The sequence below is a fragment of the Magallana gigas genome, chromosome 9 (genome assembly GCF_963853765.1).
Source record: "Magallana gigas chromosome 9, xbMagGiga1.1, whole genome shotgun sequence".
NCBI lineage: Eukaryota > Metazoa > Mollusca > Bivalvia > Ostreida > Ostreidae > Magallana > Magallana gigas.
The window spans coordinates 49046623-49065761 of NC_088861.1; the positions used below are offsets into that span (position 1 = coordinate 49046623).

At 33.8% G+C, this 19139-nt stretch overlaps 1 protein-coding gene across 3 annotated transcripts in view; it reads right to left on the reverse strand.

Annotated features, from left to right (window-relative positions):
- Positions 1-19139, reverse strand: part of LOC117691871 (uncharacterized) — a 98983-nt gene that overhangs the window by 25838 nt on the left and 54006 nt on the right. The window lies entirely within an intron of this gene.

The following is a 19139-nucleotide window of genomic DNA, read 5'->3' on the forward strand; positions in this document are numbered from 1 at the left end:
GGAACTTAACTGATAACTATATCATCTCTTTGGAGATTTATTTCTCCGTAAGCAAATACGTGTAGTAACTGATACATGCAATTGTGAAAACCATAGAGGAATGCATAATCTGCGCATAATAACTAATTGCTTGATGCAATATTTCTTTTTTCCAACATGTTTTAAGTCAATGATAATATGAAAATATATGCTTGACTTCATATCGGAAATTACTCATTTTCTTTATTCCCCTTTTCAATAAACAAAACAAACCAACAGACCAAATTGATCCAGATAAATAAATTATCAAAAATAAACCTAAAAAACAAACTACACTTTCATCCTTCACCCACAATATTGCCTTTTCGATATTTGTCATCGTGGTAGATCCGTGTAACAATCTATTAAGTAGGTGCTTGCACGACATAGAACCGGCCCTTGCTGATCAACGTTTTCATTAACACATGTAAAGGAAAAAAAAATATTTAGATTTTTTCTTGGATTTATTTTGATGTAAATAAAAAAGAGAAGAAATTAGTTCTATAATATATATGCGATGTAAATCTTTTTTCCACGCAATATTTCGTCTAAAACAACGAAGAGTAGTATCTTGAAACTTCATTCAAAATTTGATTAGACCTTTAAATTGTAAAATGCTAACATTGAAAATTGTGCCCGATTTCTTTTTTTTTAAGATAAAACTTTATTTAAAAAACTGATTCTTTGAGACAAAATAAATAAACATAATCAGTTTGATATTCTCTAAGTGCAGTTCTGTAGCTCTTAGTCTGAAAAAGAATCGGATGGACGACCTAGGACCCAGATGGTATACTAAATAATACTAAATAGCATGGAAAACTGCAAAAAGGAGGGAGAAAGAACAAGCGTCAAAACATAAGTCTAAAGTCCCATACTAATTAAAATGTATCAGGTATAGGCACTTGCACGATATAGAACCCTTTGTTGATCATTGTCGTTTCATTATCGCATAAATAGAACAAAAAATATCGAATGATTTTTAATGGCATTTCTTTTGATATTTATAAAAAACGAAATTAACTGTTGTTCTCCAAATCTCTTTGTGGTTTTTGTGAGCTTTAAATGGAAGCTCATACTGTGCTTGTCTTTTGTATTTAATAAGAATGCGATGTGAATCTTCTTTTTTCATGCAACGTTTGAGATAAAGCAATGAGGAGTTGTGTCGTAAACTTTAAAACAAATTTTATAACACCCTTAAATTAATACTAAAAAAAGTGACCAGTATTTGGAGATACTTGTGCTATTTCGGGTTTTTCATTGAAAAAGAAAAACCTCTTGTTCTCATGAAACTCACGAGTCGTTGATCTCAAAGGGTGCGCGCTCTCCAGAGGCCTGTTCAACAGAGCGCGTGCTCGCAAGCGCTCGCCAAAATTCCCTATACCCGCAACACAAATTTTGGCGAGCGCTCGCGGTCGCTCTCTCTGCTGAACACGCCTAAATTTTTACGCATGCGCTTTGATGAATGCAGAGACCTACGTTCCTGACTAACGATTAGATCGGCAGCACCAATAACAGTGATTGTGGTTAGAACTTGAGACAAATTAAACTGCATGAAGACTATAAAGCCCTGGGTTGTTAGCTGCGAGTTTCATGCTATTGAAACGTAAGTGTGTATATTTGAGTGCGTTTCCATTTGTCTTCTGGTGAGGATGTATAATCTTTGTCATGTTTCTTCACACCACTGATTATTGTAATGATAATCATATATTAATAAACATGGACGTATCTGATTTACCGGTGAACAAAGAATTTTAAAGAATTAAGTATTATTTACATGTAGATACTACGTTCAAAGCTTCATTTCATAAGCTTTTATAACTAACCTATTGTTATGTGACACTTCCCTAAAAATTGGACTCGTCCATATAGCGGTTATTTGATGCGCATGCTCAGGAATGTCCTTCCGTCCAGAACCCATTCTGTGTTAGTTTTTGGGCCGTTCAGCAGTGAGAACTCCTGTTTCGTTTTATATCAATCTTTTGCTCTTTATAAAGCCAAATATCGATAACTTCTACTATACCTATAGGAAAGACTGTGTAGCTTCCAATTTTGGTATTTCTCGTTGATTTGAGCGAATGCATGACTCATTCTATATATATATAAATTCAGATTGTTTAAGCATACAAAATAATACATCATCCTTTAAGAAAGATTCATCCGAACAATCTACAAAAATCATGGAAATCCTTATTCGGGAGGGGGGTCGGAGGCGGACGTAAAAATTTATATTGTGAACTTCAATTTCAATGTCATTTTCATTTTTATTTTTACTCTTAACAAAAAAGGGCGTGGGAATTTCAACTCAATGATATCCAATAGATGTAAATTTGCAGACGAAGTTCTACGAGGAATTTTTTTTTTTTTTGGGGGGGGGGGGGTGTGGGGTTAAACCCCCTCCCCAATGTATGTCAAATTCCCAAGGTGTGATTCCCACATTTGCAAAATAAACTAAATGAAGTGTGGTGTGTGAGTTGTATACGTCAGAGGCTTGAATCCAAGTTTTCAAACTTCTCAAAATTTATCTAAAGATATTTAGATCAAAAATAGAAAATCAAGTGGAAGTTTCTCAAACATACAACAAACTTCATATTGAATAATATTACATAATAGTTACATGCCTATATATTGTGATGGGTGATGATATTTTCATGAACATTCAGGCATGTAGCATCAAGGGGGGGGGTTAGGTTTTCCTCGCAGCAACAAATTTTTTAAAATTTACATATAAAAAACCTGAATTATCATGGAGTTCCCCCCCCCCCACTTTTTTGGGAGTATGTAAAAAAATGATAAGGAAATGAGGAGTGAAAGTGATGTTATATACTACGCCCCCCCCCCCCCCACCACCACCACCACCACCCGAATTAGGATTTAGAAGATTTTGTGAAAGTTTAAATTTCTCCCCTTTTTTTTTTTGGCTTGTCAAATTTTTTGAATGAGTCTGGCGCCCCCCACCCCCCCCCCCCCTTTCAAAAACGATGCTACGTTCCTGACATTCCAATAAATGATGAATTGTGATTTTTTGATTAACTGTTACATCTTAATTTTTTTGATAAATGTTCCTGTTTACACACCACAATTTTTTCTTCATCTTCCTCTTGTGTTATGAGTTTTCAGCTTTTGTGACTGTAAATCACATATCGAAACTCAAAAATAATCGGTAAGGGATTTATGAAAGTTTTCTTCTTGTGAAAAATTCTAAAAGATGTTTAAGGACTCTTAGATACTATTTTAAAATTTTCACAAAATCTATAGTTCTTTGTAAAGTGTGTTGATAACTTAATTAATAAAACAAATGTCCATAACTTTTCAGAGTTCAAAATCAAAGAAGATACTGGATCAGAGATACTCCTTATTAAAAATTTCAGTTATTTCAACACATTGCAATAACAATGTTAAAATGTGTTATTCCATTCCTCATAAGGAATCCTGATGGATTTAAGTTTTCTTCTGAAGAACAATCCCTGAAGCCCTCAAAACTTCAATCCGTACTCTATTGTGTATCATTTCAATAAAATGATTTATTTAGCTTATAGGTAAATATTGTATTTATTTAAGGAATGAATTCAATATTTTTTAGTTTTATACGATATAAAATGGTTTGGGGCAGTTTACGCTTTATAAACCGCGAAGCGGTTTATAAAAAAGCGTAAACTGTTCCAAACCATTTTATATCGTATAAAACTAATAAATATTGAATTCATTCCTTATAATTTAATTTATTTGCGATCAATTATTGATAAAAACGGTCATTTGATCTACAGAATGACATCAAATTGTACAAAATTCAAACGTAACGTCAGGCGGATTGATACGTTTTTGACGTTTGTCATACTATGACGTAGGCAACATTCTTTATACGATATAAAATAAATTTTTCAACCAATCAGAAAGCGTGTTACAACCAGAATTAAATTATATAATCATAATATCAAATATTCCTCACTGAATATTATTAAAAAAGAAATAACACGCATAGTCTGACCTAATCTTTTTTTCTTGATATCTTGCAAATGAATATAAGTACTAAGTTAATACATGTATTGCGTTTGTTAATGAAAATGATCTAAACATAATGTTTAAAAAGTAATATAGCCTACCTTTCATAGTTAAAACTTCCTTACATGTATGAAACTAAGAGTTAATCTATTCTTAAACTGTTCTTCGAGCTATGATTTGATGTTGTGTGTTGCGCGTGCACTTAGGCAAGCGCTGTATCTACATTGTCTCTGTCCACCTAGCTGTAATTGGGTCAGATTTTGCTGAGAGTTAACTTGAGATGCATGGTGTTCCATTTATGGAGGGTGAATATCATCAAATGCCCACTTGGTGATATCAAAATTAGATCATTTTATTATTACCCCATGTTCTCAAGGACAAGGGTTAAGGGTTTTACCCTTGTTTGCCGGTAGGTTTTGTAAACCTATCATTTTTGGTGTATATGATATTTTGCAGATATTGCTTTTTGAACAAGTTAATTGGCATAGATTTGAATTAGCGTATTCTTGAATGTGATTATTCCTATACATACATGCATGGTATTTGGCTATATACTTGATTTAGTGGAAGTCGCATTCCACCAAAAGCGCGAAATAAGATACACAGCCAAATGTAGTACATTTACAGTATTGTATTTGCATGTCTGTTTGTATAACAAACTCCTCTAACATTTCCTCCCTATCTCTCAATCTCAGATGTTTGAAATTATCATTGACCCTTTGCTTGGGTGTGTCATATGGTAGGATATCTTTTTGTATGAATCAAATAAGACTGCTGCAAGTTTACCCAATAAACATTTCACAAGAAAATATACTCTGAAAATTTGTTTGACCAGTTCTTAAGATTTACAGTTCATAATATATCATTATAAATAACAACTTTATCTATCACAATGTGTACTAATTTCATTCAACAATGGCTCAAACTTTGCAATTGTTTTTGTTGCTTTTTTTTTTTACATTTGATGCTGATGGAGGTATATTGTGAGATAGCAAATAACTTTAAAGAATTTAGACTTAAGAAATAAATATAATAATTTTTCTATTGATCAACGTATTAAAGGAAAAATTTACCGTAACACTTCATAAATTTGCGTAGCTAAGCGCATTTATGAAATTTTGCAGTCAATTTTTTCTTTCATACGTCGATCAATAGATAAATTGTTAAATTCATTTGTTATCATTTAATTAAACATTTTTAAATCATAAAACTGGATTTAATGCGAGTTAGATTGGTTGAATATGAAACAGGGCATATATATCCATGCAAGGATATGCGATCGTGGATGAAAATAGTTGATATGTTTAGAAATTATAGTACCGGGTATATATTTGCAACTTCTGTAAATGTTGTGGTAACTAGAGATAGTCAGTGAAGTACCTTATTGAAATGAAGCTTGAAATGCGCCAAAGGAGTTGATGCACTACTTCTCATACTTTTGCTTTATGATGCTTATGCCACTCAGATCATGTATGTGTGTTAATTTAAAACTCATCGTTAACAAATTTGAACAGCAGTATTACCGTGAAAGTGTATAGGCCTATAATGTTCATTATAATTATTTGGAATTGAAACAGCCAGCTTCTACCCATGTGAACATTTTAAAATTGCTGTTAATTACTTAAATATACCGGTATGATTTAAAAGGGCAAGCTGTTCACAATTATTTAAATGACTGTCTTTTAATGTTTACATTAATGCATCCGTCAAGCTATTAGTGCTTCATGTAATCCTTGTCACTTCTTTCAAAAGTTCACATATGAAGTAAACAACAAGTTAAAAAGTTTAGCAAGATATGTACTTGGTTGGTCATGTGATCAAATCCTGTGAACCCAGAAAGGCTTCTCAGAAAATTTTATCCAGTACCATCTAAGTTCATATTCCAGTGAACATATTTACATTGCTGTTTAATATTTATATATTTCAATTTGAAAATGACAGTTGCTCAGGATTACTCAAATAACTGTGTTTTATGCTTACTATAAACCAACTGACAAGCGTGTGGTTTGGTCATTGTGACGTCATGATACAGTTCATACAGATTTGAACATTTACTCTATTCTATAGGTTCAGTCAATGCATAAAGAAATGTATGATTGAAATTGCCGCCTGGACATTCCAACACCCAGGAGGAAGGGGCAGATTTTTTTTTCAATTATTTTCATTTTTTCTATTTAAGTTATTAAAAGCAGGTAAAACAAAAAAAACCATCTAAAAGGAAAAGATCCATTATTTTTTTACTAACAACATCTTATTAGCAGGAGAATATCCCATTAGTCGGGAGTCAAAATTTTTTCATCAAACAATAATTATATTGTGGCCTCATGCATGCAAACATATCTCATAAAGTAAATATACAGATTTTCACATTTTCACTATTCGATACCGATTCAAAAACGGATACATATTTGTAAATGTATATAATTATACAGTATGTTGCTTAAGCATACAGTTACCGATATACTCAATGGTAAGTTCAAATTACATATCACACATAGGAATTCAAAATTGTAGGGGTTGGGGAACAATGTATATAGCATCCAAAATTACAGGCCTGGTGATAACTATAATTTTGTTTTTGTATGGAGAAAACATTTCACGACAAATTTTAAATAATAATATATTGATAAATTAAACTTCACTTTCCTTTGTTCTTTTAAACAGATAATGCAGAGCATAACATTATTCAACTTCAATATCACTGATGGGGGGAGGGGTGGTATGCAAGTCTGCTTGACATGTGTTGTAATATCATCCATGTTATCTGATTTCACATTATATTTGACAGAATATTTACTATAAATGATCTTCAATCTCGAACAAGATGATATTTATATTGTGATTGCTATGATTTTTCCTGACAGTTTACACCTCTACAACTATGCTCCTTGCTACTGAATACTGCCAAACTAGAGAGCATCCACCATATCTCATGCAAATATATCAGAAAGGCCTTTGGGCTTTATTGAATTTGACCTTGCACCAACCGATATTATCACCTCATAATACTGAAAGAATGATTCCATTTTCCTTAACTATCTACGATAATTAATTTTACGCATATGTGCAATGGATGTGAGGAAGTAGTCATTAAATCGATATTTGAACAGTTTAAAACAATACCCTTAAACCATTATTTCTCCTGAACACATGTCATCCATTACTAAGTGGCGCAGCTATATAGCTATAAGACATATCCATTTTGGTCGATCATATCTGATGATGTTACTGTAAACCAACTTTTATTCGCGTACAAGAAATTTTCGCGTTTGCGGGTTATGAAACTTTTTCCCTGCAGTGATCACTATCTTCATTACCCGCATGAATCACACAAGAAAGTATTTCATTGTTTATATTAACATCTTTTTTAAAGCTAATTAATATATTGATCAGGAAAAGTAAGTAAAATTCACTAAATTACTGTTAATGTACGTAAGTAAGGTAGCTAAAAGAAACAGCCAAATCATCTTCTGTGAATCTGACATCGTCTTGATTATTTCGTGCAGTCCGTAATTTTTACTAGGTCGCTATAGGTTTGGACCAATCAATAAACAGGGATTGTTGATATTTGTCCTGTCATTTTCTTGTCAGTTTCAGCTGCTGTAGATTTTGACCAATCGATAAATGGGGCGTGTAAATTACAGTCAGGCTGCTTATATAGAGCTATGAATTAACTATAACTTTCTGTGAGAAATAGAGGAAATCATACTTGGTAGATGTAAATTTTTGTGAAATAAAGTCGCAGTGAATAAAAATTGGTTTACAGTTTTGAGCTATAGGATTCAAAATTGATTTGTATTGTTATCACAGACAAAGACATTTGAAAATGAAAATATTGAATATTAATATCAGATTTATGTTTACAATATACTTATGTATTCATTCCATGTCACTAGTTCTATGACATTTAAATACATGTGTATTGACTTTCAGATGCCAAAACGAAAACAAAATGAGCGTGCTCAGAGGCACAGAGATAAGTTTCGAAAGAGAAAAGAGAGACGAACTCCAGACTCGAAAGAAGCCATTGCGGCTGATACCTGTTCTGAAGAGTATGAAGACAAATCATCTAGAGAACTAGCCAGTGCAGCACAGAAACCCACAGCCAGGATTCAGGCTTCTCAAAATGAGAAAATGAATCTACCTAATGCCTTGGGTGTTGCATCTCCCCAGGGAAGTCTGAGTACCATATACGTGTGTACGACACCGATCTCTGATTCTGAATCATTGAATACTCCAGAAGGAGTATCTGTCTCTGATTCAGTCTGTACTCCTATGAGTGTACCCTGGCAAAATGATGGCAAGATGCCATGCCTTGCAGATCAGACGCAAACATTTCCGTCTTTGCAAGATGGAATGGTTATGAAAATAGATGCTCATATGTCTGACTTGGTTAACACAAAAGCACAGTCTAACTTGGTATCTGAAATAGAACGAACTAACCTGGTAACGAATCAGAACTGTTTCACCAATGCAAATATCAATGTAACAACAATTTCAAATACATGTACTTCAGATTCAAAGCTAAATGATAAGGCATCATCTTCTGTCTACCCTCTCAGTTCAGGGAAACCATCAGTTCAATTACCTTTGCATAAACAAAGTAAGAAAGACATTTTTGCAAACAGCCATCATTATGATCATATGTGCAAAAGCATTAGACATGTAAACACAGAAAATCATTGTGTCCCTTTCATTCAGGGAAACTTCCACCAAGCAAATGCAAGGTTTGGATCAAATGCTGGGCTACAGTGTGTACCTAACTGTTTATCAGCTTTAACATATAACAAGTTGTTATCAGCTACTGAATGGACAGCCTTTGATATGGACAAAATACTTATAACTGGAAATGAGCTTTATGATACCTTACAGAGATACACATCAATACCTCATCAATATCTCTTGATATCAGACCTCCCAAGAAACCTTGATATTCATGCCGAACTGTTTTCAATCTCCTTATCTGACTCCATCGGTTCTCTAATACCATTACCTCTTGATGAACAGATTCCAGACCTGAGACCATTCAATGCAAAGCCTTTGAAAGAAGCACTGTGTTGTAGCTTATCAAACACTGATGGATGCTTTATATGCTTTAATGGAAATACTATGTTAGTTGGAAAAGTCAACCAAGAATATTTCATATTTGACTCTCATTCACGGTCACCATGTGGCAAGTTATCAGAAAACGGCAAAAGTCTCTGCAGAATTGTTCAAAGTATTCAAGACATATACATGCATGTCAATGAACTGGCACAATCCATGGGATTTACAACAACTGTTGAGTGTGAAGTAACTGGTGTCTCCAGCAATTTTGGTTGCATATCCCAAAATGATCCTAGTCAAGGAAATAATATCAAAGGTGTGTCTGAAGATGTTGAGTGTGAAATAACTGGTGTCTCCAGCAATATCTCTTGCATTTCCCAAAATGCTGCTAGTCCAGAAAACAATATCAAAAGATTTTCTGAAGATGTTGTATACCTTGGTCAAGAACAGAACATTGCAACTGATTTTCGTATGATATCTGCAAACACCAAAAAGAGGTTTTGTAATACATATCAAATACCATTATATGATGATCGAAACTTTGTTGCTATTGACAAAAGTCTTGTTCCATCTCCATTCCGGTACCAAAGAGTTTTAGGAGACGGTAATTGCTTTTTTAGGGCCATCTCTTGTTGCATGTCTGGTTCAGAAGATGCACATGATATCATGCGCACAAAAATGTGTGAACATGTCAGAGAAAATCATTTAATATTTGGAAATCTTCTCAGATCAAACATTGAATCCCTTCAGGGTTACATAAACAGGATGTGCATTCCTGGAACTTGGGCAACAGAGTTTGAAATTATTGCTATGTCTCACATGTTACATGTTGAAATTTTCACATTTAGTGATGGCATATGGAAAAAGTTTTCTGGTAGACTAGTCGACAAATATTGGGTTCCAATAGAAGAAGCTATATACCTTGATAATGAAAATGAAAATCATTACAATGTAGTAGTTTCAATGACAAGTTTTAATACAGAGAGAGAACCTATTTACCAAATTCAAGATAACATTCAATCAAAAGTTGAACAAAACAGAAAGAGGAAACGACAATGGAGTCAAAAGCAATATCACAAGAACAAGCAATTCAGAGCAAAATTGCTGCAGCAGAGAAAGTCAGCATATACCAAATCCAGATCAACCAAACTTCAACAACTGAAAGTGAAGTATTCTAAAAATAAACAGTTCAGGCAAAAATTGCAGAATGAGATGAGAAACAAATACAGACAAAATGAGAAAATTAAAGCACATATCAAAGCTTCATGTAAATACCGTTATCAAACAAATACAAAGTACAAAGGCATGGTGCAGAAACGCAGTCAGGCTAAATATCATAATGATGATTTGTTCAAGATGAAAGTAAAGGAATACAGCAAAACAAAATACAACAGAAACATGTTGTTTAGAGAAAAAATTAAAGTACAAAACAGATTGAAATACAAATCTGACAAACAGTTGAAAGTGAAAAAAATAAATGACAGTAAACAAAACCACACGAAAACAAATCACAGAGGGAGAACAAAAGAGCACTTGCAGAACATGTGCAAAGACAACACACAATTCCAAGGAAAGAGGGAAATATCAAGGGAGAAAAGCAAATTGAACAACCATGAAGAAGCAGTGAAAGTGAAACAAACAAAGAAAATGAATGCACATGAAAGAGATCTTATGGAAAGGGATACAAAAGAAAAGAAAGGAACAATTGGTGGAATCTCACAGAACCAGTTAAGGAAATCCACCATAGAGACTAGCTTAGAGAATCCAAAGACGCAAAAGGAAAGAAAAGAAAACAAAGAGAAAGCCAATCTCAAGCATGAAAAGCAAGATAAACACAACTTTGTTATGGAAAATTTCAAAAAAAAGACAAAAGAGCAACCATGTTATCCATGCTCTTGTTGCCACAGAATTTTATTTAAGAATCAAGTTTTAGAGTATCATTTCGAAAATTTCAAGAAGAAATCTGAATCAATATGCCAAATTGCCAAGGTGTGTGTAACAAACAAGTACTCACATCAGTGCTCAGAGACGTGCCCAAAAGGTTGCTTATATTCTTCTCAATGGTTGTGTAAAACTTGTTACGCAAAATTAATGCGTGGTCAGATTCCGGCTGAATCTGCCATAAACAATATGGATTTAAAAGACATCCCAAATGCACTGAAAGATTTGAACTCATTGGAGAAACACTTGATAGCTTTGCACATACCATTTATGAAGGTGGCTTGTTTGCCAAGGGGTGGACAAAATGCTATATATGGGCCTGTTATTTGTGTTCCAACTGATACTCATAAAGTCATGGCATTGCCCAGAAATGTAGATGATGAAATGCTGATAAGGGTTAAGCTGAAACGAAAACTGGAATTTAAAGGACATTATGAGTACCAGTTTGTTCATCCATCTCATGTCCAAAAGGCTTTAGATTTTTTGAAGGAGAACAACAAGTATTATACAGATATTCAAATTATCAATAAAGAATGTAGTCAAACTGAAGAAGCTGAAAATTCAGAAATAGAAGCTCACTTGAATGGAAATGAAGAGCTTTTCGAAGAATGTACAGACCCCGATGAACAAACTGTGACAGGAATACAATATGACACTTGCCTTCAACCTGCAGACATTGGTCAAGAAGTTTTGGACCATTTCTTTAACGACATATACAATATAGCACCAGCTGAAGGTAAAAACCCAGTCAAAATGCTACAAGAGAAAGGCAATGAAGCTAAGTGCTTTCCGCATTTATTTCCCTATGGAGAAAACACATGGACAGAGGACCGAAATGTGAAAATAACTCTCTCAAGGTACTTTAATAATCGCTTAATGAACGCAGATGATCGGTTTTCTAGAGACATTGATTACATTTTTTTCAGTCAATACTTATCAGAACTCAAACAAGTTATTGATAAAACACAAATTTCCATCAGGAAGTCATGTGCTAAAACTCACACTGGTTCAAAAGTTACAGCAGAGATGCTGCAAAATCCAGAAACCCTTAAGCATGTGATAAAAAATGATGATGCTTTCCGATTTCTACAACCAATTAGAGGCACACCATCATTCTGGCAAGGTGTTCAAAAAGACTTGTTCGCAATGCTTCGGCAAATTGGGATACCAACATGGTTTTGCTCCTTTTCATCGGCTGAGTTTCGCTGGAATGAAATTTTAAATGCTATCATGCATCAACAGGCTGACTGTAGAGAAGCCTGCGACTTAAACTGGAATGAAAAGAGTAACATACTAAGGTCAAACCCTGTAACTGTCGCACGAATGTTTGAACACAGATTTCACATTTTCCTTCATGAGGTTATATTAAGTGCAGCTGAACCAATTGGAAAAATTAAGGATTATTTCTTCAGAGTCGAATTTCAACAAAGGGGTTCTCCACATGTCCATTGTTTATTCTGGGTTGAAAACTCCCCAAAATTAATTGAAGATGGGAAACAGAGAGTTTGTGACTTCATAGACAAGTACGTAACTTGTTCCATTCCAAACACAAGTGAACATAGTGAGCTACATGACACTGTTGTCAATGTGCAACAACACAGCAAAAAACACTCCAAATCATGTAGAAAAGGTGGCAAGGAATGTCGATTCAACTTCCCAAAACCCCCATCTTGTAAAACATTCATAACATCTCCATGTGAAGATGAAAAGCCAGAAGAATCATATGATCAATTGGAGGAAAGAGCAAAACTTCAAAAATCAGAAGCAAAAAATATCTTACTCTCAATTTGGGACAAACTTCAATCTGAAGAATTTGATTCAGACACTACAACATCAGAAATATTAGCCAGTGTTAATATCTCTCAAGAGATATATGAAAAAGCAATGCAACTAATGAGTTCAAAGCAAAGTGTTGTACTAAAGAGAAATCCGAATGAATTATGGATTAATCACTATAACCCTTTCCTCTTGGAATGCTGGAATGCAAATATGGATATACAGTTTGTGCTTGATCCTTTCAGTTGCATTGTTTATGTTGTGTCTTACATATCTAAAGCTGAAAGAGAGATGGGAATGCTGCTGAAACAAACAAAGATTGAAGCAGCGGAAGGAAATATGGATGCAAAGCAAACAATGAGGAAAATTGGATCAGCATATTTGCACCATCGTGAAGTCAGTGCACAAGAGGCTGTTTATCGTATTTGTAATTTACGAATGAGAGAATGCTCACGAAAAGTGATTTTCATTCCCATTGGGGAAAATCCCACACGATTAAGCAAACCCATCTCTGTGCTAACTGCTAATAAAAAACACCATCTTCCAGATGTCATTGATGAAAACTTAGACACAGAAGAAGATGAAGATGATATTTGGATGATCAGTATTGTTGACAGATATCAGCAGAGACCAGATTGTCAACCATTTCCATCAATGTGTTTGGGAACATTTTGTTCACAGTACAGGGTATTATCCAAATCGCAGATACCAAAAGAACAACAAAATGGAGTTTATGAACTGAAGAATGGCAAGGGTTTCATTAAAGTCAGATCCAAATCTGATCCAGCTATCATTCGTTATCCTAGATTTAGTTCTGAAAAAAACCCAGAAAAACACTATCAATCCCTGTTGCAGTTATTTCTGCCATACAGAAATATGTGTCAATTGAAGCCACCAACATTTGACCTTTATCAAACATTTTATGAATCTGGTTATGTGACCCTTGATGGAACAACAACATTAAAGCCTGTTAAACAAATTGTTGACATGAATCATGCTAAGTTTTCATTGAATGAAGAACAATTGGATCACGCTCAAGAAATGTTTGAAACATTAGGAGATGTTGAGGATGCTTGGGCATCATTAACACCTGAAGCTGAGTTGGAAAGAGACCTGGATGAAATGTTAAAAAAGCAAAGCAAATGTCCAATTGAACAAGATGAAAACATACCAGACCTAGAAATGCCAAAACATGCACTTGATGTTCCATACACAATTACAAATGATAATGCAAAGAAGGCAGAAATTTACCCATTGTTGAGATCTATGAACAAAAAACAGAGCGAAATATTTTATTGGTTGAGAGATTGGTGTTTGAAAAAAGTGTCTGGAAAAAAACCTAAACCATTTCACATATTTGTCACTGGTGGAGCAGGAACAGGCAAGAGTCATCTGATAAAAGCTGTTCATTACGAAGCTTCAAGAATCTTGGAAAAGGAAAGCACAGAACCAAACAAGACAACAGTGCTGTTGACAGCCTTCACAGGAACAGCAGCTTTCAACATTGGAGGTTCCACAATTCATCATGCTTTCTGTCTGAACAAGTACATGCCAATCCCGTATGAACCATTGAAAGAGCACAGTCTAAGTCCAATTCGTGCTGAACTGGAAAATCTGAACATTCTTGTAATAGATGAGGTGTCAATGGTCTATAAGAAATTGCTCTATTATATCCATGAAAGACTAGTTCAGATTAAACAAAACAAAGATGAGCCTTTTGGTGGAGTTTCAATTTTGGCAGTTGGAGATTTCTTTCAACTACCACCAGTCAAACAAAAGCACAATGAAAGACTGTATAAGGAAAATACCACATATCCATTTGACCTATGGAACGAAAACTTTAAACTTGTAGAATTAAATGAAGTAATGCGACAAAAAGAAGACTTAGTGTTTGCTCAAAGTCTCAATTCATTACGCACTAGAACTGCTGATCAAAATTTACCAAATGATGTTCTTCAAATGCTGAATCGTTGCAATCGAGATGGTAATGATTCAGCCTTGCATGTTTTTGCAACAAATGATGAAGTCAATCAGTATAACCTGAAAATGGTTAAACAAATAGGAAAAGATCTCAAAGAGGCTATCGCAAAGGATTTTGAAAGAGAAAGAACAAGTGGAAAAATGGTATTACGGGAAACACCATTTGTGCGTCACAAATCCGACGGAATTCCCAGTTCAATACTGTTATGTGAAAATGCAAAGGTCATGATAATCCGCAATATCGATGTGTCAGATGGTCTTGTCAATGGTGTCATAGGAACAGTAACAAAAATAATTGAAGACAACCTTGATATGAAGTCAATAGAAGTGTGTTTTCAAAACAAATCAATCGGAGTGAAATCAGGAATTAAAACAAAAAATGGCAATCTTGTCCAGATACGTAGATGTGAAGAAGAAATGAGAACATTGTCAAATAAAAATTTTGTGAGACACCAATTTCCAATTAGACTAGCTTGGGCATGCACAGCACATAAAGTGCAAGGCATGACAACTGATGAAATTGTTGTTGACTTGAATAAGATATTCTCCGCTGGACAAGCATATGTTGCTTTAAGTAGAGTAACATCAGAGCAAGGTCTTAGCATTTCAGCATGTACAGAAGCAACAATCAAGAAAAAAATATACGCAGACAAGGAAGTGTCTGAAGCACTAATGGAGATGCCACTCTTCTTACATAATGACCAAGACTTAACAGAGTCATCCTTAACGATCATTTTGCTAAACATACAAAGTTTATCTAAAAACTTTGCTGAAATGACCAATGACTCCAGATTTAAAAAAGCAGATATCATATGTTTGACTGAGACATGGTTGACTGAGTCAGTGCCTGTGAACAAATATGACTTTGAAGACTATACTTTACACCATGTTACAAGGAAAGAAGCATACAAAGACACAGATGATTTGTTTCGAATGTTAAAAGCCTCAAAGGGGGGTGGAGTTGCAATATACAATAAGGGGTATAGGAACATTTCAATTCATAGGGTTCCAGTAGACAACATAGAGGGAATGTTAATGAAAGATGAACAAACCAATGTTTCAATCATTGTGATATACAGGCCAAATGTTTACCCCCTGAATAAATTCCATCAAAACTTGGATATGCTCCTGAAAGTCTTGCTCAAAATGACTGGACATAAAATAATTATGGGAGATTTCAATGAAAACCTCCTATCCACAACCAAATCAACACCAAAGCTCATGGAAGAGAATGGTTACCATCAGTTAGTCACCTTTCCCACAACAGAAAACGGGACACTCATAGATCATGTATATACCAACATCCCATTAACACAACTTCAAATTCTTCCATTACCAACATACTTCAGTTATCACGAGGCTATAACATTAACATTAGCCAAAGATGCACAGCTGAAACACTGAATAAATTATCTGTCAATGTCATGGTTTAAGATACAGTCAACTCTGTTAAGGTGGCTCTATACACCACTTTTTGATAACGCAGTATGCAAAAGCATGAAATTCTAGTACTGGCTGATTTAAAGTGAGGCGCGTTGTATGGGGACCGCTCTTTTAAAAAAATTGTTAAATGAATAGTCTTAGATTTAATTTGTTAATTGGAAAAATCATTACTTACAAGTAAGGTGACACCTTCACGTTGTGTCAAATTATTTATCGAAATAATAAAATAAAGTAAAATTTTCAAATAGTTCCTTCCCGATATTTGACATCTCACAGCGTAGCGCATTGGTTAGTAGGTTTGCTTCAAACTTGTAGGTCATGAGTTTGAATCCCACAGAGGACAATTAAATTAATAACTTTCCAAAATTTTCTAAAACGTATTTTTTGGTTGAATACTATGAAAAAGAACTCTAAACCTGTGAAAGGATTTAAATTATAATATACTTTAATCAACATTAATATTGACAGATGTTCTCAACCATTATAAGGGGATGGGAGGTTGGCTTTGAATTTCTCTCAGGTTGGGATACATAAATCCTATCATCGTAGTTAAATTTCCCCTTTATTTATTTGACTTAGTTTTGCATTAAAGCAAATAAATTCACACATATAGGTACATAATGAAATATGTGTGTATATATCATTCAATCGTGATATTAAGGAAATTCCCTTCAACTCAGAAATGGAAAGTCCCCAAGATGTTTGGGCCTAATTGGGACTTAAAATTAGGAACAATAACTCTAACCCGAGGAACTTTCATACCAAATAAAATTTAATAAAAAAATTTTTTGTGTTTGTTTGCCATCATTTTCATTCAAATTTTTTATGTCACAGTTATTGAAAAACATTTTCTTATAACTTCTAACAGCTTTTCAAGATGATATGTCAACAGAGTAAGAAAATATGAAAATTAATGTTTTGGGGGAAAACTAACAAAATTGCAATAATAAAATTTCTGATTGTTAAGAAGTATTATATTTATTTTTAGGTGTCCGAAGGAACTATCCATCATGTGACAAGAAAATTTCTCTCAATTTGTTAATACCGGTAGTTAACTTTTAAAAAATTATTTTACAAAAACACAAAAAAATTAAAAAATTCTTTAAAAATACCTTTACTACCCCTATCATCATTTTAATATTTGATAAGTATATGTTTTGTGGTCTTCTATAGAAAATTGGAATAAAATGTGGGTTAAAAATAATAGATGCATAGCTTTCGATAGGGCAAGGATCTATATATCACATAATTGACCGCATATGAACTAAAATATTGATATCCCAATATCTTACTGAAAGTTAAATCAAAAGATAATGCTTAAAAGATTCATTAATTCTGGTTTCTGACAAATATGACTGTTGTCCCAAAACAGCATGGACAGAGCACATAACTTAACATTTGTTCACTGCAATTTAAAACACTTCCATGTCCTCAAACCCATTGGCAAAAATACCGAACGAATGAAATCTGTACTTTATTTATTTCTTGAGAAAAATAATTAAATAATTCGTCATGATAGATTTTGTAATGCAAATTTAAGAAAAATCAAAAGCAATATCTCTCAAATTCTGAAATGTGGTTTGCAATATCATTCACAACTTTAATAGCATTAAAAGAATACTTCATTCACAACAGGCTAGATTTGAATTGGGATCTGATAATCCCTTACTAATAAAATGGATCTATTGGACTTCCATTAATTGCAATTTATGTACTATTTATTCTCAGTATCTGATATCATTCCATTGAAAATTTGCATTAAGCACCAAGTATATAAAAAAAAGCCTCAAATGAAATTGATCGATTCAAAATGATTGAATATGTTGTTGAAGCATTAAGTTGAAAAATGAACTGGAGAATCTTTTTAAACAATGTGTTTTCATTACCATATATTGCCACCCCTCTGCCTAAAGAAATTAATAAAGATAGAGCTATTCTTTTCTAAAGTCCAGGTTCATTATTCCAGTAATTCATAGGTTTTGCACTCAAATTACTGAGTTCTTTCCAGACACAGAAATCTCATTCTGGCCCTCATAAGGTCAGGATTAGCAAATCAATATGTATACTTCATAAGAGTCAGCGGCTACTAAATCAGCCATTTTTATTACAAATTTGCAACCTGTTACTTCAAATAGTATTGTCACTTTAGGCACCACCATTTTGGCTGAAGTGTTTTCTTTCAAATTTGAGTTGCAATAATACGTTTCTTTAAATAAACATTCTAATTACATAACATTTTCATCTTCATACTAAGGTCAATCCAAAAATATGAAAACAATGTCACTCTCCATTATATATTTTTCATGACAGTCATAGCTAACAGATCAATATGTGCACCAACACCTAATTTATCGATATACAAGGTTTTAGCCCCTTTCTGTAAAATATTTTTGTTACCGCCGTTTAAAACAACATGTTTTGTTTCTAAGGTGCACAGTAACGTTAAAAACATGACGTCAAGAGAAAACAGGAACAATTTATAGATATACCCTATCTTCATATAACGCTTAGACTCTTCTAGCTTTCACCTTACAATTTAAAAAGGCACTGTACCATTTAACATCTAGCTAATTTACACACATTCGTTCCAAAATCATAAGTTAGCTCTTCAAAGTTTCCCTTTCCAACCGTGTGTATCTTGGTTAACAATAAGAATAAGCCTGAATGTCAGCTGACATTACTTAAATTTTAACCAAATATTCACAAACATTATACTTTCCTCTGAACTATTTGAATTTCAAAATACAATTAGTACCACCCCCACAAAATGCATTTCAGTTAAACACGAACTTGCAATAATTGTCAACTTGCATTTTGTACCATTGATCATTCCCACAGTTTGAATTAACCTTTAACCAAGATAAAACCACTCTCGCTGCTCCAAAACACCCAGGGACGTCACTGTTTTTAGTCAACTTTAAAGGGAAATATCAGTC